The following is a 22,781-nucleotide window of genomic DNA, read 5'->3' as shown; positions in this document are numbered from 1 at the left end:
TAATCCACGGCAACACTCAGATTTATATTTTAAAAAGTGGAAAAGTGCTAGCTTAGCTCCACGTCAGATTCTTCGCGTATGACCATTTTCTTGTGGTCATGCCAGGGTACTACAGGTAATCTGATGTCCAACAACAATGAATTTTTAGAAATCCAAGACCAACTACTTTACGTCTTTCTTTGCCATATATGATCAATTTCAACAACTTATATTATAATATCTTAAATAAAAACACTAAGGCCTATTATAGAGTGGAGTGACGGTGGTTGTGGTGGTAGTGTGTGTGGGGGGTGTTACAGTACCTCCAGGAAATTGGAGGGCCACCTCCCTGAATTTTCTGTTGCAGGTTGGGATGTCTCACATCCTAACCTTGGATTATGGACTTAGCAGTAAACTATATACAGCACACTGCTTACAAAATATTCTATGTTTCAGTGAAAATATATACTAATGGACTTGAGTTGTATTAAACCACTGGAGTATATTATGCCACATAGTCAAAATATAATATTGGCCCATGAACATATACTGGAAACTAGATGTACCGCAAAACGGTACAAAATATGAAAACCGCTCAGTCCTGCACATTCTCTCCACAAAAATAAATCACACTAGTCAATTTGTCTCCATCTCCTACTCCATCCCCTACTCTTGCAACTTTTGTGTATGTAAATGAGTGTGTGCATGTGTGTGTTTGCTTTTGTGTATATGTGTGCTTCTCTGTGTGTGTGTGTTTTTGCTTGTGAGTGCGTGTGTGTGTGTGTGTGTGGGGGGGGGGGGGGGGGTAAGGTGTGTGGGCCTGCTTGACTGCATGTGTGTGTGTGTTTTATGTGTCTGTGTGTGTGTGTGTGTGTATGTGTGTGTGTGTACTGTATGTGGCTGCTTGCCTGCATGTGTGTGTTTTTATGTGTGTGTGCGTTTGTGTGTGTTTTTATGTGTGTGTGTGTGTGTGTGTGTGTGTGTGTGTGTGTGTGTGTGGGTCTGAGATGCAAGTCCTTAGGGCATGATAGGCATGATGACGGAACATATACTATAACTTTTACTTTTACAAATCTGATATTGTGCCATATTATACATGAGCCCTTGGATGGTTATTAAAGGGAAACTCAGGATTTCCCCATCTGCTGGAGAAATTGCGCATTATGCTATTTCAAACTGTGGGAAAAGGTAACGATAAAGCACATGGATTTGTTTACAAGCTAGCGAACGGTTAGCATAAGTTTGGCAGAACTATAGATGTTACAAGGTAAGAAACACAATTTAAAACAAGTTTCTTGTTTCTTTCCGGGACGGTAGTCTCAATGTTGCCAGGTTGGTTTTCCGCCTGGGGACGCTAGGCGCAGCGGGGTCACCATTTTCACCGGAACAGGTCATTTAACCATCCAAATGATTTCTAAACGGGTTTATTACGTTGAAATAGTTGCCAAGTTCCACTTTAAGCCTGCCTAACGTCTCCATACACGATTTGATTGGCCTGATAGAAGTTTAATTTTTTCAACTCACAAGCCAACGGAGAGTTTTCTACATAGTTCGAATTACAGGGGGTACTGGGGGGCACTATACCCATCAATGAAGACCCAGTAGGCTACCCCCCAAAGAGACAGAAATATCAGTTTTGGGGGGTCAGATAATTTTTGTGATATTGTGAAAAAATATCATTACAGTTAGGCTACAATACAAGTCAACTCATATTTTCACCATAGGAACATTTTAATGTAAAGCAATTTCAGGCACCCCTATTGTGTATAGCGCGGGAATGATGCCAAAAACCTCCCTTCCTACCATCAGGTGGATCGATCCATCAAACGTCATGTCAAACGCCTACCAGCACGTTCATTGCTTTATCATGCAACAACAAATGTGTAGCTACCTCTCCGGAGGTTTTGTTTTTGGTGCATTTTGTCTGTTTGTCTAAAATCTAAGACAGTAGAAAATTATGTTTAAAGACTTAATTAAATTAAAAACATAGCATATTGCGAGTAGGCCTAGTTGTGAACCATAGGAACTTTAATCGTAGCCAAATTGAAATAAATGCGAATTTATGATAAGCCTGTCAGTTCGACTGGCGACCCACAGTTGGATAAGCAGGTCCCCCTGAACAGTCTGCATTGCTACACTGAGGGCTTCTCTGTCTGCTGATGTTTTGCTCAAAGGGCCAGGTGGTCCACATAGGCTATAGCCTTCATGCCATTTCAGCTGAAAACACTTTTCATTTGTTAGCCTACTTATAAACGTATCTTTATTAGTGTCAACATTAGGCTACAGTATTTAGGCTATGTTAATCTCAAGCCACTCTAAGAAATGGCCGTAGGTCTACTTTTATAGTACAGCACAGCAAAATCTATTCAAATTGCAATCCGAGGAATATTGTCCATAAAACGTTGTTAAACTTAGCCTATAGGCTAGGATACATAATCACATATTTGGAGATTTGAAGTGGGCTCATATGCTTCCTTAACGTAGGCTATTGTAAGAAAGAGAAAATGTGGTAGGCTAAGGCCAGCCTATGGCATTTCTCATATCTCGCAGATAATTGGTTATAGTCCTGTTTTGCCGATGGTTATTAGGCTACGCATAATAGTTTAAGCAACAATAGCAATAGCTTGTCACTAACGACACAAATAGACTAATGAATGTTCATTTAATGAAGTTTCAACATTGTACAGTGTTCCTACATGTATTCATGTTCCAACACAAGCCTACATGTATCCATCATGTTCCAACAGAATAAGTACATGTTGCAACAATTCTGGGCACATGTTGGATACGTGTAAGTTCATGTAGGTATATGTAGGCTGCTTATAAAAAGGCAATTATTCTGATACATGTAAGTAAGGCGGGTGGTATGACGTTCGGTTGGTCGATCGGTTGGTTGATCGGATGGACGGTCGGAAGGTTTTAGGCACGATTCCCACGCCATAATTGTGGACTGTACCATTTTTAACCACCGTGGCGCTAGAAGCAACTGAGATAGAGAACGACTTCAACTTCACAAGCAAGTGTCTACATTGAATGACAAAACGCTAGGTAAATTCCTCCAGTAGACTAAATTCGGTTTGCTGCTGACGTGCATGGGTAAATGTAAGTTGCTAGCTGACGTCTAGCTTGTTGAAAATGTGTTATTTTACAACCTTCATTTATAAACGTGTTTTGTTCTTTCATAGCTCATGTCACGTCTTCATACATTGAATTACTGGCTACTTACCTGCTACTTACCCACTGAGGCTAGTAAAGTGGACCTTGGTTAGTTACCAAGGTTAGTTAGCAAGATAGGCTAATTCTCTATTTAAATCAAGCTTTACATTGTGGTGATGTAAAATCGATTGTCATTTTCAAGGAGATGAACTCCATAGCCTATGATTATTCTCATTTTATCTTGAATAAATTATTGTGCCCTTTTGAAATTAGTTTGGCACAGATCCTGTGTTTTTATATTACCGGTATGCACAAGAGGGTCTGATGTAAGGCTATAACATCAGTGAAACCTGTGGAAACATAAAAAGACCCAAGTAGCCTAGGCTAAATAGTATGTGCTAGTATTTGAATTTGTTTTTAATTGGTTGGTATTGTTTTTATATTCTATTATTTCATATTTTTAGCTCGATAGATGTAGTTTAATCTGAGAACCCTGATACTATCTTAATGAAATTAGGATTTTATTTTAAGAGACACTATGAGGAGAAGGAAAGGGCACACAGACATCAGGCACTTTTTTGGTGCTAAAAGAAGAAAATATTAACACTAAGATCTACAAACAATTACATTAAAAGTGTAGGTGCAGTTAGGTTTTATACACTGTTCATATGTGTTAAGGAAAGGGGTGCTCAGCAGGCAGGAGAGGCACAGGATGAAAGCCGTAAGCAGGCCGCAGGGAGACGACAGGATATATAAGAACGATGAGATATTCTGTACTAGTGTTGTCACGATACCAAAATTATGACTTCGATACGATACCTGCCATAAATATCACGATGCTCGATACTAAAACGATACTACGGCGAAATCCTAAGATATCTGGAGAAGAAAGTCTCATACCTCCTCCAAGTGTATTGAGTCATTTGTGTTGAATTTGGTGCACTTTTGTAGTGTGTAGGTCAATTCTGGGTTCTAAACTTCCTACATAATTATTATTTTTTTATAGTCAGTAAAATAGTAGGCCTACTTTGTGTGATTAAGTCCTTTATTGTTTGTTATAGTTCATTTACATTGTGGTGTGGCAATAAAGTAGCTTTATAGCCAAACTAGGCTAGATCAAGGTCAGTGTTAAAATTACTGCATGCAAATCACTGAATGCTATGCAGAGGGGCCTAATCTTTAGTCCATCTGATGTACAGTATAGGCTACCCTAGGCCTTCCCGTGTTCATGGGATTTCTTTGACAGTTGCAAAGGGGAAAATGTGAGGATAGTCTTCTTTGTGCCCAGTGTACAAGTACGACGTTCCAACCACTCAGGTCTTCATCAGATAGGCCTACACCATTACCTGTTGCAATATATCTGTGTGCATTCCTACATTACGTCTATTTCTTTGATAACATGATTTGCTACCACGTACTGTAACAATAAGCCGCTATTATTATTAGGACTCAACACGCTTTGGTGGTGTTATGCTGTGGGCTTTAATTAGCGCATTTCGGGTAGCCTATCCTACATCTGGGCAATAATTATTGAACAAATTGCAGTCTACATGCCATGACAAATATTACCAGTAGTAGGCTGCTACTGACCGAACATGAAATAGATCGTTTACAAGTTATGGTAATGTTATTCTGGCGTGAACATTGCGCTTTCATCACGTTAGCACCCTATGATTACAGCTCGTTATGTCTCGTCAAAATGATTACAGCTCTGTCTCGTCAAAATTCATTGATGAAGGAAGGTTCGCTTTATCCCAGAGAACCATACTCGTTTCACTTAGGCTAGACTAAAACATAAGAGAAGAACTTGGCACTAATCATGTTTTCTATAGCATATTCGTTAACCTGTCGTTCTTTGAACTCTTTAAAAATGTTGGGATATATCTGCGAGGTGTTTAGCCAAGTTCCATGCGTAGCGTACTGCTTTTAAATGACTTTGTGTACCTGATGGCTTACCTTCACGCGATGTATCCGAAATAGTTGCAGATTTCAATGCACCTTTTGTTTTATCCTCAAGGCCTAGAACTGTCGGCAAAGAACTATGTTGACGTTGGCTGCGCACTCACTCACTCAGAGCTGCCTGCTTGACACGCCCACTTGCCTAGATGCGTGCAAGGAGCAGTGGGAGCAGCAGTTGACACAGACACATAACGTTATTATTTTAATAAAGTATCGATTCTAAAAACGTCTGAAATCGTATCGTTTTTTGCGTGAAGGCATCGCGATACCTTTTTAGTATCGATACACCGTGCAACACTATTCTGTACTGATTATCAGTTTGTCGCATGTTTAGACCTTGTGTGTGTTGTACTTGGTGATCACAGTGGGGATTGATATGGTAGTGGACCATGATGGTCATAGAAGAAGTGAAGGAGCAGTACCCCCCAATTATGGTGGGGTAATTCGCACTCTGGTTTTCTAGGTTTCTAGGCTAGCAGGTCGTTGAATTAGGAAATGAACTGCGCTCCTGGGGGCGGTTCAGCGAAAAGGAGGCATGTTCCGGCGCAAACGTTCCCTGGTGCTATTGTGCAGATTCAGAAATCAGGGCGCATGCATGGCCACAGGGGTGCCTGCAGGAATGAATGAATGCTATGTACACCCATCTACAGAGACCCCTGTGCACGCACTGAAACATTCAAAGCATTGATAATATGTGTCCGTTTCCCGGTTTCGTTTGTGTGTTGGTCACCTAAAAAGTAACCTATATACAACATCCAGATGCAATATCTTTACAACAACGCCTAATAACGACCTATTCATTTGGACAACTTTATACAGCCCTATAAATGCTAAAGTTACCTTTAGTTTTGTCCCAATTTACGGTTTATGGCTTTAAACAGCGTGTTGGCTTTAAAGGAACACGCCACCCAAAATCAGTAGTAATATATGTTCTTACCTTAACTTTCACGAGTTGAGTCATAGCTCTCCCGCGCCGGTAGGTGCACTCAAACGCTCTGTCGAGCGGCGCGAATGTGTTAGCATGTTGCTATGCTAGCGGGCTCTGCCGTGGCCGTAGAGAGAGGAACATAGCAGTAATCAAACACCTCCATTTTTTCTCTACTTAAATACAGTTGCACGAGTAGTTGATAAAAATGTGTACGTCACACAACATGAAACGTGGCGATTTTCCAAGCGAATAAACAGGAGAACTACAATGTGTGGCGCAGTAGCACTTGGGAGTACTTCGACCTAGTGTGGTAATATTATTAACACCTAATTGTAGATCCTATCCACCACAGAGTTTAGAATCCATGCTGGATCGACCCTCAGCCTCTCCCTCCCCTCTGAGCGAGAGAGAGGCACACACAGAGATGCGCTGATGGGCTATTATATCAACCATAACTGCATAGCAAAACTTATCATCCATCAGCCATCCATCAGCACCAAAGTTTGTTGACCAATTTTCAAAACTGCACCCGCCCACCATCCGTTGGTTGTTTTAATGTAGGCTATATGGGTGATGCAGCACTGCTGACGTGAGGCTAGAAAGCCCTTGCCTGTTCTAGAAAGACTGATCTAATGCAGCAAATATATTAAAAGGCTGAAGTCGTACATTGGCTAGGCCTATCCCCAGAATATCAGCAGCAAATAAAACGCACATCGGCCTGTTGCCTATTCTGCCAGCTTGTGACAATATCGTCCAAAATGCTTGATTGCATTGCATTCTCCACATTTTTAGCTAAATTTTCATGTACCACATCAGCATTTTTGTTCAGTGAATCTTTTGTAAATTGCTTTACAATTACCGTCGGGCCCTTGTCAGCAGACTTCGGCTTGCCTCTTGCCACTATTCACTCCTTGTCTTCCGATGTCATTTCTGAGTCATCTACAGATGTTTACACACATTCACCTCCCTAAATAGAACCAACTTGACGTTGACTTCAACCCGTGTTATATCCTAGATGAGACTGCCTGGGTTATTTTGTTTAGATATTAGCCTATATATAAAACACATAATTGTAGCCTACCATTCAGGGAATAGGCATTTAAAAGAGAGACAGAGAGTGATATGACTCAGAAATGACATTGGGCGATGGCAGTGCGAGATGTTCAGAACGTAAGAGCTAAAACTTCTACAAACTCCATAACATCCACATCGGAAAAAGAAGGTAAGAAAAATAGTCGGAAAACTTAGATGTGTAAGGCAAGCAAGCAAGTTTGGCGGTTGTTACTAAAAATGTGAACATGCACGTTGCACTGTTGTGCGGTGGACTTTCAGAATGAATGGAGTCGGAGTTTCTTTAATATCGAGGCGTCATATTTGTCCGATGGCCTGCTATAAAATGAATTGCGATGTCTGTCTGAAAAAGACGCGCTCGTGCAGTCAAAATGAATGGGAGTCTTCAGAACAGGCTTGTCAGTCAACCTGACATATGTGTAAAGTAGCCTATAATGTGAATGACTTGTTATTTTATCAAGGATTTCTTTCTTTTTGCAAAAAATAAAGTACAATAGGCATTAATTAGTAGGCCAGGAGCATGCTGAAATTATGTGGCAAATTGCGTTTTTTATTACAATGATAAAATTGTAAAAGGACGTGACCGAAGCTGAGGCAAACCAGGCAATAGGCCTATAGGCCCGACGGTAATTGTAAAGCAATTTACAAAAGATTCACTGAACAAAAATGCTGATGTGGTTAGAGATGTCCGATAATATCGGCCCACCGATATTATCGGCCCGATATTAGCATAAAAATGTAATATCTGTTAATATCGTTATCGGATTTTTTTTTGCCTTAAAACCGATAAAATAATGCTTGCGTTACACCCAAATAGTGCCTATGCGCTCCTGAAGCGTTTACCGGCGCACAGATGATGACCTCATCAAGCTGCGTCTTGAAGCATACAAACAAGCGTGGATGGCTGCAGTAACAAACTTGCTCGTTCTGTTTCAACATTATGTCTGTGGTTTGGAATTGGCCATGGCCGTCGTAGCCCCTTGAGTTGGCCGTGACGCCCCTTTGAAAATCAGAGGTTTACAGGCCACGGTGGCCTTGGTGCCCCCTTCTTTAAATATTCTGCTTTGCGTCCTACTAATAGCGATATATATTTAGCCTATGGCCAAATTACGCAGTGGAGAAAGTGACAGCGCAAGAAAGTGCGTCCAAATTAACCCATTCTTCTCAGTTGAACTACTCGCGAAGTAGCCTACTCATCACACAGACATCACAAGTATCACATGAAAGAGCTTTTTCTCAGCTTTTAAACGATGTTAGCCGCTAATTGCTGTGGTGAACGGTTCGCGAGAAAAGTAAATAATATCATTCAATCATAAATTCTACTGAAGGTTTTGCGTCCATCTCCCTACCCATTCATCTCGGTGGAATACTTCAGAACCCTTCGTTTAACATATGAAAAACCATATATCAGAATAAACAGCAGACCTTACCGAACAGAAAGGTGTAAATCAGTCCCCTGTACAGTTAGCCGTTCCAGACTAATCCCGTTTTGAATTTGCAGTAAATTTCAACATACATGGATGTCTCCAAATTTGGGATTTAAGTTTTACACAGTGTTTAAATTGTTCCACATTATTTCATAACGGGCCAAATACAAAACAAATATTACAAATGTCGCCTAGATATCGGTAAATCAGAGGACAGATGACTGTAAGAGTTTGTGAAAGTAGCCTTAATGATCACAAAATGCTAAGCATGCATAGGCTATTTGAGTTTCTTAAAGCTGAGCTGTGCTTAAATTGTTCAATACATGATTTCATAACAGGCCAAATATAAAATAAATGTTAAATATAGCCTAGATATCTGAAAATATTAGATGATCAGATGATTTACAGTTATATGTAATATGTCATGTTTTTGTATACAGTGATGCAGGTCTACTGCAGTGAATACAACTTTGATCATTTTTATAGCCTACTACTGTATAGTTAACTTTGGCCTTGGTGCCCTGACATGTGGCCTTTGTGCCCCCCACCAAATATGCCCAACTGAAGGCCAAGTGGCCTTGCCCCTAAAATGGTGAAATTCCAAGCCTGATTGTGGGTATGGCCCGTTATGTACTTCACCTCAAGCCTGAAGTATTTTTTGTAGCTCAAACAAATGTTTTCAAAATTGTGCAGTATAGTTGCTTGCCACATTGTAATTGACTCATATTTGTGCATTCATTCAATTAAGGTGATTGAGTTTTAGTTAAAGAAACAGTTCATGAAGCATCCTACAAATGCAGGCTCATTTAACACAGAAAAAGGGTACTGTCATACACCATGCCTGTTATTTTAGTTGGCTTTACATTCTGCTATGTTGCACATAGTTGTTCAGGTACAATGTTTTATCATTTGTGAAGAAGTCAAATTTGCCCTATTTGTTGTGGGCATTGTCAAGATTATCTCAGGGAGAGTGTAATCCAAACTGTTGTTTGAGACAATTAAAAAATAAAAAATAAACATGGCACTTTTTCCCTAAATTAAGTTGAAGTATTTTTCTTATTTTGCACAGACAATGTTAACATTTGGAAAGCCTTGTTGCATTCAAGAATGCATCCAGTGGGGCATCACAATAACATTAAGCATGTTGTGTTAATTCCACAACAGGAGATATGTGATGTTACCTAAATTAGTTTTGAGGAAAAATAAACCACATATCGACATCGGTATCGGCTGATATCGGAATCGAAATTTGAGAGTTGGACAATATCGGCATATCGGATATCGGCAAAAAAGCCAATATCGGACATCCCTAGATGTGGTACATGAAAATGTAGCTAAAAATGTGGAGAATGCAATGCAATCAAGCATTTTGGACGATATATTGTCACAAGCTGCATGGCAGAATAGGCAACAGGCCGATGTGCGTTTTATTTGGAAATTTGGTTTTGCGCGACAGAGACTGAGTTTGCTGCTGATATTCTGGGGATAGGCCTAGCCAATGTACGACTTCAGCCTTTTAATATATTTGCTGCATTAGATCAGTCTTTCTAGAACAGGCAAGGGCTTTCTAGCCTCACGTCAGCAGCGCTGCATCACCCATATAGCCTACATTAAAACAACCAACGGATGGTGGGCGGGTGCAGTTTTGAAAATTGGTCAACAAACTTTGGTGCTGATGGATGGCTGATGGATGATAAGTTTTGCTATGCAGTTATGGTTGAAATAATAGCCCATCAGCGCATCTCTAGTGCGTGTGCCTCTCTCTCGCTCAGAGGGGAGGGAGAGGCTGAGGGTCGATCCAGCATGGATTCTAAACTCTATGGTGGATAGGATCTACAATTAGGTGTTAATAATATTACCACGCTAGGTCGAAGTACTCCCAAGTGCTATTGGCCACACATTGTAGTTCTCCTGTTTATTCGCTTGGAAAATCGCCACGTTTCATGTTGTGTGACGTACACATTTTTATCAACTACTCGTGCAACTGTATTTAAGTAGGGAAAAAATGGAGGTGTTTGATTACTGCTATGTTCCTCTCTCTACGGCCACGACAGAGCCCGCTAGCATAGCAACATGCTAACACATTCGCGCCGCGCGACAGAGAGTTTGAGTGCACCTACCGGCGCGGGAGAGGTATGACTCAACTCGTGAAAGTTAAGGTAAGAACATATATTACTACTGATTTTGGGTGGCGTGTTCCTTTAACATCAGCCTATAATCATTATTCCAGCTGTAACGCTAATGTTTTGACAAGCACCACAATTTTGCCTATACCTTGCCCATCTGAAATAACCCCTAGCTTTGCTGCCTCCATCCTTTGCTCCCTCCATCCTTTCGTTGTTTTCAAAAACGTTTTATGTCCATATGGCCTTGAAGTCTTGAGTTAATGAATTAGCTTAAATCAGTTTATAGTGTGCTGATAACCAGCGACCATAGAGGGTAAAAGAAAGTAGCAAGTAGCCTACAATTTCTGTAATTGCTGCGTCTATGTGTTGTTATTCTCTCTCCTGCTTAAGTACTGAAACGTTTGAACTAGCAGATTAGCCTAATTAGCTCGCTTGCCACCACTGGTTAGACACTGCAGTCAAACGGTTAGCAGTTTGGCCATCACGCCCCTGAGGCAAAATTTCGCTGGCCGAAATTCGCGAGGTGTTTCGCTGTTTGGAAACCCACCGTAACTGTGGAAGTGGTTGCTAGGCTGTTGCTAGGGTATTTTACATGGTAGCAAGGATGTTGCTAGGGTACTTAAGGTGGTTGGTTTGCTGGTTGCTAGGGTAATCATGTTGGGACTGATAACAGTGGGACTGATTACCAGCGCCCCAAGGGGGGAGAGGGCCCTTGAAAAGTCTGGAATATATGCATGAGGGGTGGGGGGGCATGGGGGCCCATCAGGACTGTCTATGCATAGGGCCCAGGATCTTGTGCTACGCCCCTGTTATTCGATCAACCAGCTGGCATCAGTAAACAACTGCATCAATGTTTGATGTTCAATTTTTTATTTCAATGATTACTGCTTAGTAAATTAACTAGATGTACCACAGAGCGGTATTAAAATATGACCGCTACCCAGTCTTGCAGAAATACTCCATCCCCTACTCTTGCAACTTTTGAGTATGTAAATGAGTGTGTGCATGTGCGCAACATCCGGAACCTGTCTCCAACGCACTTTTCCTCTGTGGTTGCCTCCGGTCTACCTCCACTCAACACCTTCTCCTCTCTGGAGGTTAATGAGGCCACAGACTCGCTCTGCTCCACACTGAGCTCTTGTCTAGACGAGCTGTGCCCTCTTACCACAAGGCCAGCTCGATCCAAACACTCTCATCCATGGCTAAATGATACCCTCCGATCGCAGCGCACCAAACTCAGAGCCGCGGAGAGGAAATGGCACAAATCCAAACTAACTGATGACCTCAAAAACTACCAGACACTCCTGACCTCCTTCTCAGCCAGCATCACTGCTGCTAAGACGGCTTTCTACAATGACAAAATCAACAGCGCTACAGACACTCGAAAGCTTTTTTCAACCTTCAAATCGCTACTCAACCCTCAGATGCCTCCTCCTCCATCCAGCCTTACTGCAGATACCCATTTTTTTACAAACAAAGTGACGGCAATCAGCAGTCAATTCTCTACATGCCCACTCAACGCATCTGACTCAGATACCACACTCCTACAACCTCTAGGGACTGCTAGATCATCTTTTTCAGCATTCACGCCTCTCTCCGAGAATGAAGTATCTAGACTCCTGACATGCAGCCGTCCTACCACATGCTCGCTGGACCCTATACCTACGAGCCTACTTCAGTCCATCAGCCCGACCATCGCACCAGCTATCACACACGTGATCAATGCCTCGCTAACCTCCGGCACATTTCCAACAGCGTTCAAAATGGCCCAGGTAACACTGTTACTTAAGAAAGCTTCTCTCAACCCTGCTCAAGTCGAGAACTACCGCCCTGTCTCACTCCTGCCTTTCCTATCCAAAGGCATTGAACGAGCAGTCTCCAAACAGGTCTCTGACTTCCTTTCACAGAACAACCTTCTGGATCCAAATCAGTCTGGGTTCAAAAGCGGCAACTCTACCGAAACGGCTCTGCTGTCTGTAACAGAAGCCTTGAAAGAAGCCAGGGCGACCGCTCGGTCATCAGTACTCATTCTGCTTGACTTATCGGCTGCCTTTGACACGGTTAATCACCGCATCCTTCTCTCTATACTCGCTAACATGGGAATCTCCGGTTCTGCTCTCTCCTGGTTTGAATCCTACCTCACAGGACGCTCGTTTAATGTATCATGGCTTGGTCAGCTATCTGCACCTCACCATCTCACCACAGGGGTCCCCCAGGGCTCAGTACTGGGCCCCCTTCTCTTTGCTATCTACACCACCTCCTTGGGACAGATTATCCATTCGCATGGCTTCTCATACCACTGCTATGCAGATGACACACAGCTCTATCTGTCCTTTCCACCTGATGACCCCTTGGTTTCAGCACGGATCTCGGATTGCCTCTTAGACATAGCTACATGGATGAAGGCACACCACCTCCAGCTGAACCTCTCAAAGACTGAACTGCTGGTCCTCCCAGCTAAACCTACCATACACCACGACATCAACATCAAATTTGACTCCCTGTCTGTTTCACCTACCAGGACTGCAAGAAATCTAGGAGTTGTTCTCGACAACCAACTAAACTTCTCAGATCATGTCGCCTCAGTCGCCCGGTCATGCCGTTTCGCACTCTACAATATACGGAAAATCAGGACTTACTTAACTCAAGATGCCACCCAACTTCTGGTTCAGGCAATAGTCATCTCACGACTCGACTACTGCAACGCCCTCCTGACAGGTCTCCCAGCCTGCGCAGTGAAACCACTTCAGATGATCCAGAACGCGGCGGCGCGCCTGGTCTACAACCAACCCAAGAGGGCACATGTTACCCCGCTACTCATCCAGCTACATTGGCTACCTATGGCGGCCCGCATCAAATTCAAGGCTCTAACGCTTGCCTACAAAGTAGTCTCCGGTTCTGCTCCCACCTACTTGAATGCCTTCATACAGACATACGCCACCTCCAGACCGCTGCGCTCCTCAGACGAACGACGTCTAGCTCTACCTCCGGTACGCTCAGGCCAATCCAAACTTTTCTCATCTGTTGTTCCTCGTTGGTGGAACACACTGCCAGTTCCTACAAGGGCAGGGACATCCCTCTCCATTTTCAAAAAACTCCTGAAGACCCAGCTCTTTAGAGAACATCTCCTCTCATAGCAACACTTACAACAAGTCTGCTGATCCTAGCACTCACCAGCCGTCTTAAACGGACACGTAACTGTTAAAAACAGCACTCACTGATGCACTTATTCTTACTGTACTTATTCTTATGTTTTTTAAATTGTCCTAATATTGTTGAGAATTGCTCTAAAACTTAAACTGTTTACCATGTTGTTAGTCGCTTTGGTTAAAAATGTAATATTTGCTTTTGATCCGTCACTCACCCGCTGCACCGGACCCCCCGAATGGAGGGTAGGCCGGAAACAGTTTTCTGTGAATATCTCAAGAGCAGTAGGGCCTAGGATGACCAAATAATTTTTGTATGTTAGACTCCAGGGGCCATGTCAACACATCCCATATCCACTCATTTGAGGTATCGCACCACCTAGTTAACACTGTTCTTAGCTTCTAGAGAGCTGTCTCACTAGACATGACTTTGGATTAAATGCATCTTTTAAAAATGAGCGTAGCACTCTAGAATCTTTAGTTAACACTAGGGCTGTAACGATACACCAACCTCACGATTCGGTTTGTATCACGATTTTTGACCCACGGTTCGATACGAATCTCGATTTTTCTTTTTTTTGGGGGGGGTGGGGCTAGACATTTTATTAAATAACATTTTAATAGCCTCCCTTAGAACACCAGAGGATTACAATATAATATATCTATTATTTTATATCCTGATATAAAAATATTTTTCTGAATGACTGATATTTATGACAGCACACTTTATGCAGATTGATAGCCTAGGCCTACTATTTTTTATTACAACTCTACCTCTTTAATTCAGCTGTCTGGTTGAAGCCTGGAAATATTGTAAACAAAGTAGCATATAGCTTAGCCTATCATAGTCTACTGATTGGACTGTTCAGTTTCCCCATGTGTGTTTAAGTTTCAAGGTAATACTTGTTCTCCTTGGGACAGGCCCTTTTGGGAAACGTTGGTATTGAGATGATCCAGGGGCGTAGATTTGCGTGGGGACCGAAGGACGTGTCCACACCAATGTCACATTACGACTGAAATGTCCCCACCAATATTCAGGTTGAAATGGGGGAAAAAGCGTTCACATGCGCTACACAAAGAGTTAAATAATGTCTCACTTCAGTGCTGCGGATCATCTCTTATAGATCGTGTAGCCTATGTGCAGTAGCCTATAAGGGTAAATCGCGCTGATTTGAAGTTACCTATAACTACCAGTGAGCCGCAGTCTCCTGCGCAGCATGGCACAGCGCTTCAGTTTCACTTCACTACAAGGCATATGAAGTGCGTCCAAATTCACCCATTCTTCTCTGTTGAACTCCTGGAGAAGTAGGCTACTCATCACACATGTCACACGATAGAGCCTTTTCTCAGCTTTTAAACGGTGCTAGCTAGCCACTATTTTCTGTGATAAACAATTCGCGAGAAAAATAACTTCAAGAGATTTAATAATTATTCTCTGCGCCCATCTCCACATCCATTTGTCTCGGTGGAATATCGTAGGCCTACACACTCTTCACGCAACACATGACAAACCATATATCAGAATAAACAGCAGACCTTACCGAACACAAAGGTGTAATGCCCGTGTATTAGCTGTTCCAGAGTAATCCGGTTTTTAAATAAATTGTAGCAAAATTCAACATGGTCTTTCGGCTTTAAGCATTTCTTAAAACTGAGCTGTGCTTACATCGCCTAGGTATCTGTAATTATTAGAATCAGAGAATATACGAATATACTCACGGTTAAGAGTTTGTGAATGTAGCCTTAATGATTTCTTTTCACAAAATGCTAAGCATGCGTACGTTTCTTAAAACTGAGCTGTGCTTAAATGGGTCAATGCATGATTTCATAACAGACCAAATAGAAAAGAAATGTTAAATGTTAAATATAGCCTACATATCTGTAGCCTACATATTAAAATTACTAGATTACTAGGCTACACAGTATAGTTAGATCAAGTTGGACAGTACATTTTAATCATGGATAGTAGTTGGACAGTAGCACATTGTCCCCACCAAAGCTCAGACCAAACCTACGCCCTTGAGATGATCAGTCAACTTCAATGCAAGAGTTTTAAACAAATATGTTCAGCATGCTAATGATGCTAAGCGGATTTAATAGTAATTTAGCTAGTCGTCTATGCGTCCTTGCTTTCACGATTGTGAATGTTTTATTTAAGTCGCCCGTGTTCATTGAGCAGGAGAGGGAGGGAGCGCGAGAGAGAGCGGGGCAAGGAGAGGGGGGTTACTTCTATACTGTTTGGTAAAGTTGCACTCATAGTCTACAATGAAAGCAAGGAGAGGTATGAAATTATTATTTATTTATTTATTTATTTGTTTTTGGACAACGTAGGCTACCGATAAGTAAAGCGGGAGTTGTGGGTTGCTTTTGCGGCCGCATAAGCTGCAAAGCACTGAGTGAAACACTAGAAAGGGTGTGTCGCGATTCTGCCTTTTCACACAGTATCGTGGATATGAATGTCGCGATTTCGGTTTCGAATCGGAAATTTAATTTAACAATTGTGGAAAACTGTAAGTGTTCCCTTAATTTATTTTAGCAGTATATATACAGTATATTGGACAGGTTTTTTAACACACATACACAGACACATGTGCATGAAATTGTGTTCAACTTAAACATGTTTCACTGATGTACATTTTATCCATCAGGGTACTGCAAGTGCAACTGACAGTGCAGACCTGTTGCACACTTCCATTGCTTGTATTGCAACCAATCAGTCTTGCGAAAAGACCAGTGCAAGCAGCATGTAGCAAACTGCCACCATCTCCCAGGTCAGTGTATAGATGGCAAGAATGGTGTCTTTGCTGTGGCAAAGTCCTTCTACACCCCGTGCCTGCCAGTCCATGTCCGTAAAAGGACATGGGGTGCACAGCAGGGGTGCAGTTGTGAGGTTGAAATCTGCCGACTTAACTCCGAGTGTGCGGACCGGTCAAACTTGCAGGCCTTTGAATGCCACCATCTGAGGTCACTGGCATACTGCCCTCCCGGAGACAGTGTGACCATCACTTTGAGTGAAGACCAGCTTGAAATTATGGTCCAGCAGAGGTGGTTTGGTCTCGACAAAAAGAGGCTCTGTATTGCGAGGCAGGCAGAGGCAGCAGTCTCTCTGTCATGTCTTGTAACTGTGTGTGGTCCTAGTCAGAAGAGGTTTGTGTCGGTATATGAACCCCATATATCATACTACAGCCGAATTGGTAGTCATAGTAGCATATGATTCCAAGCACTTGAGCTGGCACTGCCCGTGCACAAAGGCACGAATGTCCTGTGTGCACAAATTAGTCACTAGATGGCACCTCTTCTCCACTGAACCCTCCCTGTTCAGAAGAACCCGGAGCACGGAGGAAAGTACAAGCACTTCATGCCCTGATGCAGTGGATGAAGAAGCGGCTGCCAATCTGGATGGTTGTTTGTACCCGCCAGAGGGGAAAACTTTAGAGCGTGTGCTGGAGTACTTGCTGGAAAGAAAAAGAATTCCCAGTGAGGTTCCTTCTGCCGTCCTGAAGACCGGGGGCTTCCCACAAAATCTTCTGCCAGAAGAGGCAGTTTGTGAGGAATGTTGCATACCTCCCAGTGAGCCAGTGCGCATCACAGCGAAAGCTAAAATTCTCACCATCACCAATGTGTTGGAGGGTAAATATGCCTTTCTTTTACACGGATAAACATAGGCCAAAACTCTTGGACATACAATATAGAAAAAGACTGATGACATTGATAATTTTCTGTGTTGTGGCTGACATTATGACTACTCTCAGTTAACTTTTCACTTGTTTTCGTTAGGGATTTCGACTTACAGGAGGAACTGCCACAGGTGTGGCATGGTGTATCGTTATCAGGAATGTTCAGATGGGCTGCACAATTTTGACGACCACATCCTGATGTCCCTGCAGCTGTGTGTATTCCTTAGAAACACCCTCCAGGTACCTCCAGCAGTTTTATTTTATTACAGTAATCATAAACTCTTGTACAGTATTATATTTATATACTTATATTACTTTTTCTGCTCTAAGTGCATGTTGTGTGTGATGTCTGTATGCTACTGAGACCTTGAATTTCCCCTTTGGGATCAATAATCTATCTATCTATCTATCTATCTATCTATCTATCTAAAGACAAAACAATGAAGACAACTTTGCAAACTGATTTTGAATGTTGCTTCTATATTACCAGAGTCATCAGCCAGTGGGGAGTGCTGTAGAGGTACTGGAGGCTACATGTGGGAAGCGGTTCCCTGCAAGACAGCGTGTGCTACAGGCCTACTTGAGTTTTGAGGCCCTGAGTGATCATAAGTACACATTTTCATGTGTATCCTGTGGCCACCACCCGGCTGTGGTGGTAATGGACCTCCACAAAAAGGGAGTATTTAGTATGCCTGGTAAGTTGGTATTCACAATAATGCCAATTCTGTTATGCAGCAAATGTCCTACTTACATGTCACAGACAGCAGTTCAGATGTCATGTTATTTCTCCTAGTAAGCAGCATTGAGGACCCACCGCCTGACTATGGGGGCGAAGTTAACATCGGGTAATTTTGGCACAAGATTTCTTTGGAAATCATCAGCCGTGGACTTATCCCAAGTAAGGATTTACGTAGTGATGTAAATGAAAAAACATAGCAATTTTAAAGATTTAATCACTTGTGGTTCTGTTCACTTTACTCTCATTAGGCAACAGGAGCAACCCATTTGTTGTACCGCCCTCTTACCACAACTGGGCTCCCTGGGTTGGCCCACATACCAGGGCCTCTGACATATATAGAAAGGTGTTGCCTGTCAGTCAGCTCTCCCATGCCCAAGACTCACAACAGGAATTTGTGACAGAGGAGCGACTAGTCTACCATTGCAAAGCTGTGTTTTTTGTTATTTCTCTTCAATCTTGTCAAAGTGCCCAATCTTTCCTCAGATGGATGCTGTACGTGCTCTCTGCCAGAGATGTGGGGTTGACTCTAGGGGGTCGAGGATGGACCTGGTCACTTGCCTCCAACAGCAGATGCAGTCAAGGGCAACCTATGACAAAGTGTTTTCTCAAATCTGGGGAGCATCTGGTAGGTTGGTGCCATTATCACATTGACAATATACAACTGATAGGATGGGTTAGGGTCACATCATAGGGATAGCACTGACGTACAGGCGGAGCTTCTGTGATGTGGCTAATTGGGTAAAGGCACACTTGTCCTTTCAATCAGGAGACAGAGACAATTGGTTTAGAGGCCTTTGTAGCCACCTATGTGTAGCCTGTGGCATTTGAATTATGCATTTCTGTTTGGCTGTTACACCGCCTTCCTCAATATGTATAATGTATTTGATTTTGTTTTGTAAAGTGGATGAACTGTGGTTACCTGCCTTTGTGCTGTGGTCTACGGGATTAAATTTAATTTAAGGGCAGAGAGCCTGCGAGACTACGCGGACATTCTTCTGTCTATAAAACACCTACCAAACATCAGCCTGTATGACTCATTTAATTGACCAAACTGTCTCTTAATCTTTGTTGCTCAGCTCTTCAAAGAAGCAACCAAGGCAGCGGACTGGTTGCACAAAAATAGTGGCCTCATGCTCAACAAATATTGGCTGCCACGGATCTTAGCAATGGAGGCAGAAGAGCTAAAGGAGGTGTTGGCCAGACAGTTCGTCCAAATGGACACTGAAAATATGGCCCTCTTCTTCTTTCACTTCAGCAGCCATCAAGACTGTGAAACATTCCTGGACCTGGTTCATGTACGGGACAAACATGAATTTGGGCCATTGACAGCATTTGTTCGAACACCACATAAAAATGAAAACTAACAATTTGCAGCAGAACTCATCTACACAATTTTTCAAATTGAATTGATTCTGAAACTTTTTTTTTTGTTAATTTAGATAGTTTACGTCTGTTTAAGTGTACTGTATTCCTATAAATGTCCCATCTATTCTGGTCCTGCTGTTGCCAGTGAGTGACTTCTATACACCTACATTGTAGGAGTACATGCTCTTCAAACAACCCTGTCGACAAAGAATATAAATACTAAACAATACAATCCAAAGGATGGTGTAGCCTACACGTTAGTCATATGAGCCCTAAGTCCATGGATTTTAGAGCCCGACCGATAAAGGATTTTGAAGGCCGATACCGATACGAATATTTGTTGATTTGAAAATCCGATATTCCGATATATCGGCAGATATATTATTATTTTTTCAGAAACGCGCAACAAAACATTAACAGATTTCCCTAACATTAGTTATTTGTAGTTATTTATGAGTATTGACTAAAATAATATGATAATGCATTTCATGCATTTTTAAATAATATTGTCACAGTGGAACAGAGGAACATCGAAATATATTAAAGTTCTGATAAATAAAATGTATAAAAATAGAAACTTAAGATATGAAACTTAGTCTTTTGAACAAAAACATAATAACAACAACAACCAAATCAAAGTTACCAGTATTAAAAGACTTAGTAAGCTTCATAAATATAACTTTGAACTAAGACTTAATAATTACAAAAAAGAATGATGACATTATTACTATCATCATCATTTGTATTATCATTAAACAAGATAAAGGTCACTCTTAAATGTTTGAGTGTGCGTGTGTAATAATTAGTCCCTATTGCCTTATAAGCTACCTTATAAACTCAATGTCAGCTTGCTTATCCCTTTACCTGCACTTTTAAAATTATTTCCATCAAGCTACATCAAACCATTTTCAATCATCAGTTGCTGCCTGCCTTCTAGAGCCCGACCGATTTATCGGCGGGCCGATATTATCGGCCGATATTAGGCATTTTCCAAACTATCGGTATCGGCATTTATAATGGCCGATAAATTAATATTTTAAAAATAAAATAAAAAAGGACGAAACACCCTTCAACCATGTCATGAGTGTTGCCATTGTATAGTTTGTCCACCAGAGGGCACTCTACACCGTCCCTGCTGGCAACACTCGTGTATAACCCGCAGAGCAAGACCAGAGAATGTCTAATAAGGGGAGAACTGCCACTCTCGGAAAACTTCCGGTTTCTGAACTGGTTGCAGTTCCTTCTGTGGTTCCACATGAGGGCGCTCGTCCACGAGTGCAGAATGAATGGAGGTCTATGGAGCTGTACCCCTCAAAATCCACTTTTCTCAGGATATAATTTTTTTCCAAGTCATTTGAATATTGTATTCGAAAGGGGAGGCAAAGAAAATACACTTGGTTGAGTATTCTTTTTTTTAAAGTCACTTAATTGTTCTTAAAAGCCTTTCAAACGTGTCAATGACGTCACTCATTAGCACAATGCTAGCGTGTTATGGGCAACAACGATCCAACCTGTAAGAAAACAAAAGGACATAAGTACTCGTTCATTCAACTTTTGACCTATAACCCATGTTGAAGTTATACAAACTACAATCAAATCTGAGATTTGTCAACGACAATCAGGTGAAAGAGACAAATGTAGCCGTCTAGCTCCATTGACTCCTATTCATTCTGCACTCATGGCGATCGCCCCCAGTGGAAATCTGGTGGAACTGTAACCAAAATTCGGTACAATGGGACTTAATACGGAGTGGCCAGGCTCTCCGTAGACGGGCTCTGGCATTAGCCTAGGCCTAGGCTACTTTGTAGTGACACTGTCAGAAAAGCGAGCGAGTGTGTATGCTAAGTTATCAAGCGAGTGAGTGTGTATGCTAAATTATCAGGGATGTCTACCAATACATAACCTAAAAGAGGCCAGTGTAAAACATTGTAATATTCCCTTTGCCCTTCAGCATGCACATTTTGCCTCTTTGCGCTTTGTAGATCAGCTATGCCGCCAAAGAAGAAAAGGAACATTCGAAGCAATTTCATTATGCAGAGTCTAAGTAGGCAAAGTAACTAGACTGTGGCAAGTGACAAGGTTTTCAAATGCGGATTTTACTAAGGAAAATAGCATTAACTGTTAGGATATTGTTACAGTTAACCTAGCTTCTGTAGTCTTTCAACCAAGGTTAGGAGTCATGTTAGGGGTGTGCCGCACAGACAGTCGCATAGCACAGAAGAGAAGTCACCATCACTGACTGTTAATTGGGCTACCAATCTTGCAGTCGCGATAATGGATCCGAGACATTTTCCTGTTCCTATATTCTGTTCATGTAGGCTAATGTATTTGTGAATGTAGCCTGCACAATGCAAAGAAATAAAAGACAAACTATGGTGCATTTCCATATTTATCGAAATGAACATTGCGAGACACTTACGTATCTCCTTTTATGATCTCATTCAAGAAAGATTTTCTTTGACTTTTTTTGAACATTTATTTTATCTAATGACATAGCAAACATGATGAATTGAATCCAGATATACTTGCACTATGCGAAACTATTTTCCACTTGCCTAAAACGTGAGTTTGAAAGATAATTGCGTTCACGTTCTCCTTAAAGTGACAGGCACACAATTAAACTTGCACACCACAAATGTGATGATATTGAAGACAAGTGTAGACTAATAATAATTTAAATATCATTATGATGTATTGAAATGACCAAATATGTTTAGCTATTAGTAATTATGCAGATCATAAAATGCTATAAATAATTAACAATATACAGTATATAAAGTTTATATGAATACCAAAATATGAAATAGAACCCTATGACAACCATCACTTTATGTGTGTGTGTGTGTGGAGGGTCAATCAAATTCTATGATTGCCACTGATGTGAATGATCACACAATATTCAATATTACTGATGCCGTCAAATCAAATTTTAAAAAATCACAAAGGTATCGAAATTGAGATTCTTTACTTGGTATTGGTATTGAAACAATAATGTTGGTATCGTGACAGCAGGAGTTGGGGATGTGTCCCCACCAAAGCTGAGACCAAACCTACGCCCTTGTTTACACCAATCATCATCTTCTAATGTATCCTTATGTTGAGATGTCCATTCTCTTTGCCCTAGGCTATCATTTGTGCACGAGGCATGTTTCAATTAAGACAGTACACAAGCTATTTTTATTTTTGTAATATTGAATGATTTCATGAA

Source organism: Alosa pseudoharengus, unplaced genomic scaffold (genome assembly GCF_046254945.1).
Source record: "Alosa pseudoharengus isolate Yale_2024_CS ecotype anadromous, Long Island Sound unplaced genomic scaffold, YU_APseudo_1.1 YU_APseudo_1.1_scf_15, whole genome shotgun sequence".
NCBI classification, from domain to species: domain Eukaryota; kingdom Metazoa; phylum Chordata; class Actinopteri; order Clupeiformes; family Clupeidae; genus Alosa; species Alosa pseudoharengus.
The sequence above is the reverse complement of the archived record's forward strand: the minus strand, read 5'-3'. Positions refer to the sequence as shown.